Source organism: Ctenocephalides felis, unplaced genomic scaffold (genome assembly GCF_003426905.1).
Source record: "Ctenocephalides felis isolate EL2017-DRISC unplaced genomic scaffold, ASM342690v1 CF-g0.4_SCAFFOLD_02405, whole genome shotgun sequence".
Classification (NCBI taxonomy): domain Eukaryota; kingdom Metazoa; phylum Arthropoda; class Insecta; order Siphonaptera; family Pulicidae; genus Ctenocephalides; species Ctenocephalides felis.
The window spans coordinates 40,320-47,251 of NW_020538559.1; the positions used below are offsets into that span (position 1 = coordinate 40,320).

General features: G+C 30.5%; 1 pseudogene; it reads left to right on the forward strand.

Moving 5' to 3' along the window:
• Positions 1-4,809: 4,809 nt before the first annotated feature.
• Positions 4,810-6,693, forward strand: LOC113380836 (annotated as a pseudogene).
• The last annotated feature ends 239 nt before the right edge of the window (positions 6,694-6,932 follow it).

The following is a 6,932-nucleotide window of genomic DNA, read 5'->3' on the forward strand; positions in this document are numbered from 1 at the left end:
TCCTTGGGGTCAAATGTTTAGTTTTTGCAATATATTTTGAAATTATTAACTTTACGCAAAATATTATTATACAAAAATTATAGCCTATAAAATTCTAAAAACTTTGTACTTACAACATTTCAATGTATCATTATTTATTTTGGCTCTACATCTGTTCAAAAACGTCTAAAAGTTGTTCTTTGCAATTATCTTAAAAGGTATGAAAAACAAACTCATATATATATATATATATATATATATATATATTTTGTAGAGTTTCGAACAAGAATCCAAAAATAATACAAAATAAAAAACGAGAAAAGTTTTTAATAAACAATTTCTTTATTTAATTATTTCAACGTTTCGGAACTAGGTACGTTCCATCTTCAGGACATCTGTCAAGAAACATGATCTTGATGAGATTTAAGCAAACAATATGTTTAGGAATAGAAAATAGATTTTTCTTAAATAATAAATTAATTGTAACAAATAATAAATCAATTGTAACAAATTCTTGTTTAGTGAAAAAGTGCTAACCGATATTCAAACATACAGGTAATTAATTCAATTTTATCATTAATCCTTTCTTAAAAAAATTTTCCATAACTTTCAAAAAATTTCTATCATTTTTAATATCCTGTTCTGATAATCCACTCATTTATTTTTATCATTTTCATTTTGATCATATTATCATATTTCTGTACATTATTATTTGTTACAATTAATTTATTATTTAAGAAAAATCTATTTTCTATTCCTAAACATATTGTTTGCTTAAATCTCATCAAGATCATGTTTCTTGACAGATGTCCTGAAGATGGAACGTACCTAGTTCCGAAACGTTGATAATAAACAAATAATTAAATAAAGAAATTGTTTATTAAAAACTTTTCTTGTTTTTTTATTTTGCATTATTTTTGGATTCTTGTTCGAAACTCTACAAAATATACACAAATCCAAGACTCTACCATTCAATATATATATATATATATATATATATATATATATATATATATATATATATTAATTGTTTAATATGAACAAAACAGCACTCAGATTTGTTTAACACAACTTTATTTTATGATTACAGACGTTTTGAGACCATGGTGTGTCTCATCTTCAGTGTAATTTCAAAAACAGTTACTTATATACTACACATTCTTTAATAATTTATTTGCATTTCATTTAATTTTTTGATATACAAAAAACACCAACTATTCCTTGCAATGCTTGACACAGTACTAAAGAAACATATAACACTTACAGAAATATTCTAAACAAATTTGAAGTACTTATCTAGATGGAGACAGAATGGGTATCATTATAATGTAAACAAAAGGAGTGCTATCGCATACAAAAATCGATAAAAATGAAAAAACAAATTAATTTATTGAAAAGAATAAGATAAATGAAAAAATTTATAAATTATTAATGATGTTTATATAAGTGTCATGTAAAATATTTGTGTCGGTTCTAAGATTTATGCTATTGTTAGTCCGAACTATTAACATTGATTCTGCCATGCTCCGTTTAAATAAGTCTTTCTCATGGAATAAAAAATGAAAAATCACCCTAAGCACAGTCTGAGTGACGACCTGGTACAAATATATTTGCAAGCGCGTTTAGAATGTGACTTTACGCGAGCATTTTTCCAATTTAGGGGTAAGATAATGGAATTTTTTTTAGTTAATTTGTTCGTCAGTAGAGTCCCTTTTACGCTAACATTTTATTTAATATATTAATAGATTTAATTTTCTCGTCAGTAGAGTCATATTGCAAAATTATCAGTTTGCTCGTCAGTCGAGTCCTTTTTTATTTTCTTATCATTATTATTAAATATTCTGATAATTATTATCAATATTATTATTTTATTTGTTATCATCATTCAAAATTCATTTAAGGGTTGCTTTTACCCAACCCTGTTTATATTTCCCCTCTACGTTTTCATCGACCGGCGTCTACGCGCTGCCGTAGCAGCCGATTCAGTAGCCGACAGACTCGTAGTAGACGTAGACACACATTTCATATTATTTATTTGGAAAATAAATCATTTTGCTAAACTAAATAAAAAAGAGTAGTGCAAAGTGGTGGTAGTTTAGTAAATCATTCATTAGTGCGATAAAATATAGTGGTAAAGAATAAAAAAGATTGATATTGTCTATATGTGTGTTTATGTGGTTTTGTAGAAGTGTGTTGTATGGAGTTGGGTGTGTGTACGGAACCCTGTTGCTTTGTTTGCAAGGGTAGTAGGTTATTTGTATAGAGCTCGTCGAGACCTTTCATTTGATACCCGACATGCCTATATTTGAAGTAAAATGTGTAAACTTATGTTGGACCGCGAGTTCTGCAACCCAATGGTCTACTTTTGTTACATCTCTTGTAACTTATGAACGGTTTGTCCGATTTGAATGCAACATTCGACAAATTTGTGTTAAATTACTCGTTTTTTAATATGTTTAATAGGTAACACCCTGCAGCAAGTTTTTGTACTTTGAATTTGCAAAAATAAGACGTTAGAAATTGAATAAACAATTTGTGCAGAACTCTATTGGTTATTTGAGTTTATTTTAATGATATTTGTATAGTGCTCGTCGAGACCTTTCATTTGATACCCCATATGTCTATATTTGAACGAAAACTTTCTGACTTGTGTCTATCTTCGGGTTCTGCAACCCATTGGTCGACTGTTTATTAAATATCTTGTAACTTTTGAACCGTTGGTCGAAAATAGATGAAGTATTCTGCAAATTTGTTCTAAATTAAATTATCTATAATATTGTCTTGCATACTATGACTCTACGATGACTTGATACATTAAATTGCAAAAGTTAGTTATTATAAATGAAATAAATTATGTGTACAGAACCCTGTTAGTTTATTGAGTTTGTATGTATGTTACTTGTAAAGTGCTCCTCGAGACCTTTCATTTGATACCCCACATGCCTATATTTGAAGTAAAACTTTCTGACCTAAGTTTGTCTTCGGGTTCTGCAACCCATAGGTTGACTTTTTATTATATCTCTTGTAACTTTTAAATGGTTTGACCGAAGTAAATGCTAGATTTTATTGTGAAAAACATTGTCTAGTATAGTAACACTAAACAGTAACTTAGAATGCTTTAAACGGCAAAAAATGATATTTGGAATTAGTTAAATTATGTGTATAGAAGCTTATAGGTTTTTTTTAAGGTTTGTTATTAGTACATTTGGATAAAGCTTGTCGAGACTTTTCATTTGATACCCCATATGCCTATATTGAAGTGAAACTCTTAATTTATATTTAACTCCCAATTCTGCAACCCATTGGTCTACCTTTTATTAAATCACTCGTAACTTTTGAACCGTTGGCATATGATATTCGGCAAATTTGTTCTAAATTTTAATATCTATAAAATGGTCTAGTACAGTGAAACTCTACAGCAACTTGATATACTTTAAAGTAACAAAAATAGACATCAGAACCTGAGTGAATGTCATGTACGTAACCTTTCAGGCTTGTAACGAGTATGTTACTATGATATTTAGATTGTACTCGTCGAGACCTTTCATTTGATACCCAACATGCCCATGTTTGAAGTAAAACTTCTTAACGCGCATTTGACCCGCTGTACTATTTGTAGTACAGCAACTCGTTTGTGTGCATTTATTTATTAAATCTCTTGTAACTTTTGAACGGTTTGCCCAAACTAAACGCAACATTCGGCAAATTTGTTCAAAATTAAATAATCTACAATATTGTTTTGTACCACAAAGCTCTACAGCAACTCGGTATACTTTAAAATAGCACTTAAATACTCAAGTACAAAATTACACTAGTTTCCATACAAAATTCAACATTTTCTAAGACTTCACACATATTGCGCACGATGACATATTGCATTGGAACGCAGTATACCGAGTGTACTTTTGTTTCAACTCATATAACTTCTAAACCATTCGGCTGATATGAATGATGTCTTCGGGAAATTTATGCAAAATTAAACAGTCTACAATATTGCTTATACCACAATGCTCTACAGCAACTCGGTATACTCTAAAATGCATTGAAAGTGTACAACTTTGCTTCCGCCATTATTTTGGAGGACTCGCCTTATAAAATCCGGCGGAAGCAAAGTTGTATATTTAATATTGATTTGTTTTGTTTCGTCGCTTGTAACTTCTAAACCATTCGATTGATATGAATGATGTCTTCGGGAAATTAGTTCAAAATTAAATTATCTAAAATATTGTCTTTTACCCCAATGCTCTACAGCAACTCGGTATACTTTAAAATTGCAATAAATCAACCCTTGATATGTTTTTAATGTTTGTTTTGATTTAAACACATATTTTATTCCCTTATAAAATTATTTAGCATCCCTTATCGACCCACTTTACTCACGGTGGGTTGCAGTAATCTATTTTTAATGACGTCATATGGGTTGGGTTACTTTGGGGTTGGTAATTCGGGTATAGAAAGGTCATGGACCTTTGATTAAACCTCAACCCTTAAATTGAAGACTATTGGGCCGATTCTCGGTTTCAATTTTACGACAAGTTCACACTTATGTCGTTTAAAATGTCATTATAAGTGTAACAGTTATTCTCGGCGGTATGTGTTTTATCATATGATTAATGACATTAATGTTACGCTGACCCTCTGAAAATAAACGTAGTCAGAAACTCGCACTTATCGCTATAACATTGACGAGAAGTTGTACTATGAACAGATTTGACATTTGCTATTTGACATTTATGCGTTTAACATGCTTCTTTGAGGTTATTGTTAATGTAAGCAAAGTGATATTATTAGGTTTGGTTTAGATTTTATTGTGAATTTCAAATTGTTAATATGGCGTTTTTTGGAATAATTGGGCAGCAGATAGTAGGAGAAGAAAGGTATGTTTGAATTTTAATATAATTCATACTGTTATTGTAATGAATGTATTACTCAAAAGTATTAAATATTAAATGCCACAACATTTTAGATACAGGCAAAGATACGCCCTTAGGTATCTCAGAGATGCAGATAAAATATGGGAAGTGGAAGTGAGTGATGAAATTTTTATAAAAAATTTTCGATTAACGAAAAATGTTATGAAAGATTTAATAGAACTGTTGGAACCACATGCGGAGACTCATACAGCATCATGGAGTATCCCTTTTTATTTGCAGGTATTGGAAATTAAAATGAATTAATTTTTTTGAAATACTAATAACTGAAATTTCATTATAGGTACTTGCAGCGCTTCATTTTTTTTGGTCATGGCTCATATCAGACTGATGTAGGCAATTGCCATTTAAATTCTATGAGCCAGCCTTCAGTCAGTCGCTGCATAAAAACAGTGACTGATTTAATTATAAAGCATGCTACACCAAAGTATGTGAATTTTCCTAAAACCTCATCAGAAAGAGATGAAAATAAAAAGAGGTATATGTTACACCACTTCGTGTACATTGAACATGGTCTGTAATATGTTGCTATTTAACAGATTTTATACGAAGTTTGGCATGCCTGGCATTATTGGGTGCATAGACTGCACACACATAAGTATAGTGGCTCCCAAAAAAGATCACCCCGTGGCACCAGCTGCTATTTATATGAATAGGAAGGGCTATTACTCAATTAATATTGAAGTAGTAAGTATTATTTTATTTTGCTTAAGAATTTTGAAGACTAACATGATAATAAATAATATTAGATATGTGATGCCGATGACCGGATATTGTTTGCGAGCAGCAGATATCCTGGCTCCACTCATGATGCAGCCATTTGGAAGGTTTCGACAGTCAGAGCCCTAAATCATAATGCTGATGATGGGACATATTTATTGGGCAATTCAAGAATATATTTAATATCGCAAATCAAATAAGGAAAAAAATATATATTAGTTGTACCCTTTGGAACATTGCCTACTCACACCATATAGGACGCCAGTAGGCTCTACCCAGGAGAATACAATAAGTTCCACAAAAAGACTCGCAATGTAATAGAGAGAACATTTGGTGTTGTTTAAAAGTCGTTTTCGATGTTTGCATCGTCACAGGACACTGCATTATACACCTGATGTGGCAGGAAAAATTGTGTATGCAGTATTTACTCTGCATAATATATGCAGAGTAAATAATATTCCTCTGGATGAAGAACTGACGGAATATAGTGATGATTTTGGAAACGGTTAGATACCAAATAATTGTATTTCAAATGTGTAGTTAAAATTAATTGATTTAAATATTTCAGAAGTATTCAATGAGGCAGATAATATGGCATATAACATCAGAAATTCTTATGCCAGAAGATATTTTTAATACCATAACATTCACTTAAAAAAAAAGATTGTATTTTTATAGCTACATAAATGTAATTATTTTAAATAAATAAATAAATATATATATATATATATATATATATAAAGGAATAAAAAAAAATTTATTTTTAATGTATTATTGAGAATTTTCAATTGATCAGCTATGCATTGCAGCGCCTCTGTCTGTTTCTCCATCATGTTAGTAAGAGACTCTGTTTGTCTTTTCAATACGTATTCCATTGAGTTTACGAGGTGATTTAATTCATCTTAAAATAATAAAATGCAGAATGTATCACATAGTAATATAAGTAATATTTAAAATAGAAGAAAAATTATACTTACTATTGCCAGAAGTTCTTCGTCTCTGCATTGGTGGTCTAGGGGCATCATCTAAAAATTCTGGAGGTGGCATTATATCTTCTACTCAGGTCAACATTAACAGAATCAAGTTCAGCCTCGTTGCTGACAGATTTTTCGATAGGATACTATTAAAGAATTTAATATGTGTATTGTATATATACATATATATAATAATGAAATTACATTTAGTCCAATATCCATTCCAGATCTGGATGGCCATCAATGGACCCTAGACCCAAACACCTAAGGCCTTTTGTTCGACCTCTGTCAAGCAATTGGTTAATGCAGGCCCACTCCTGTTGCTAAA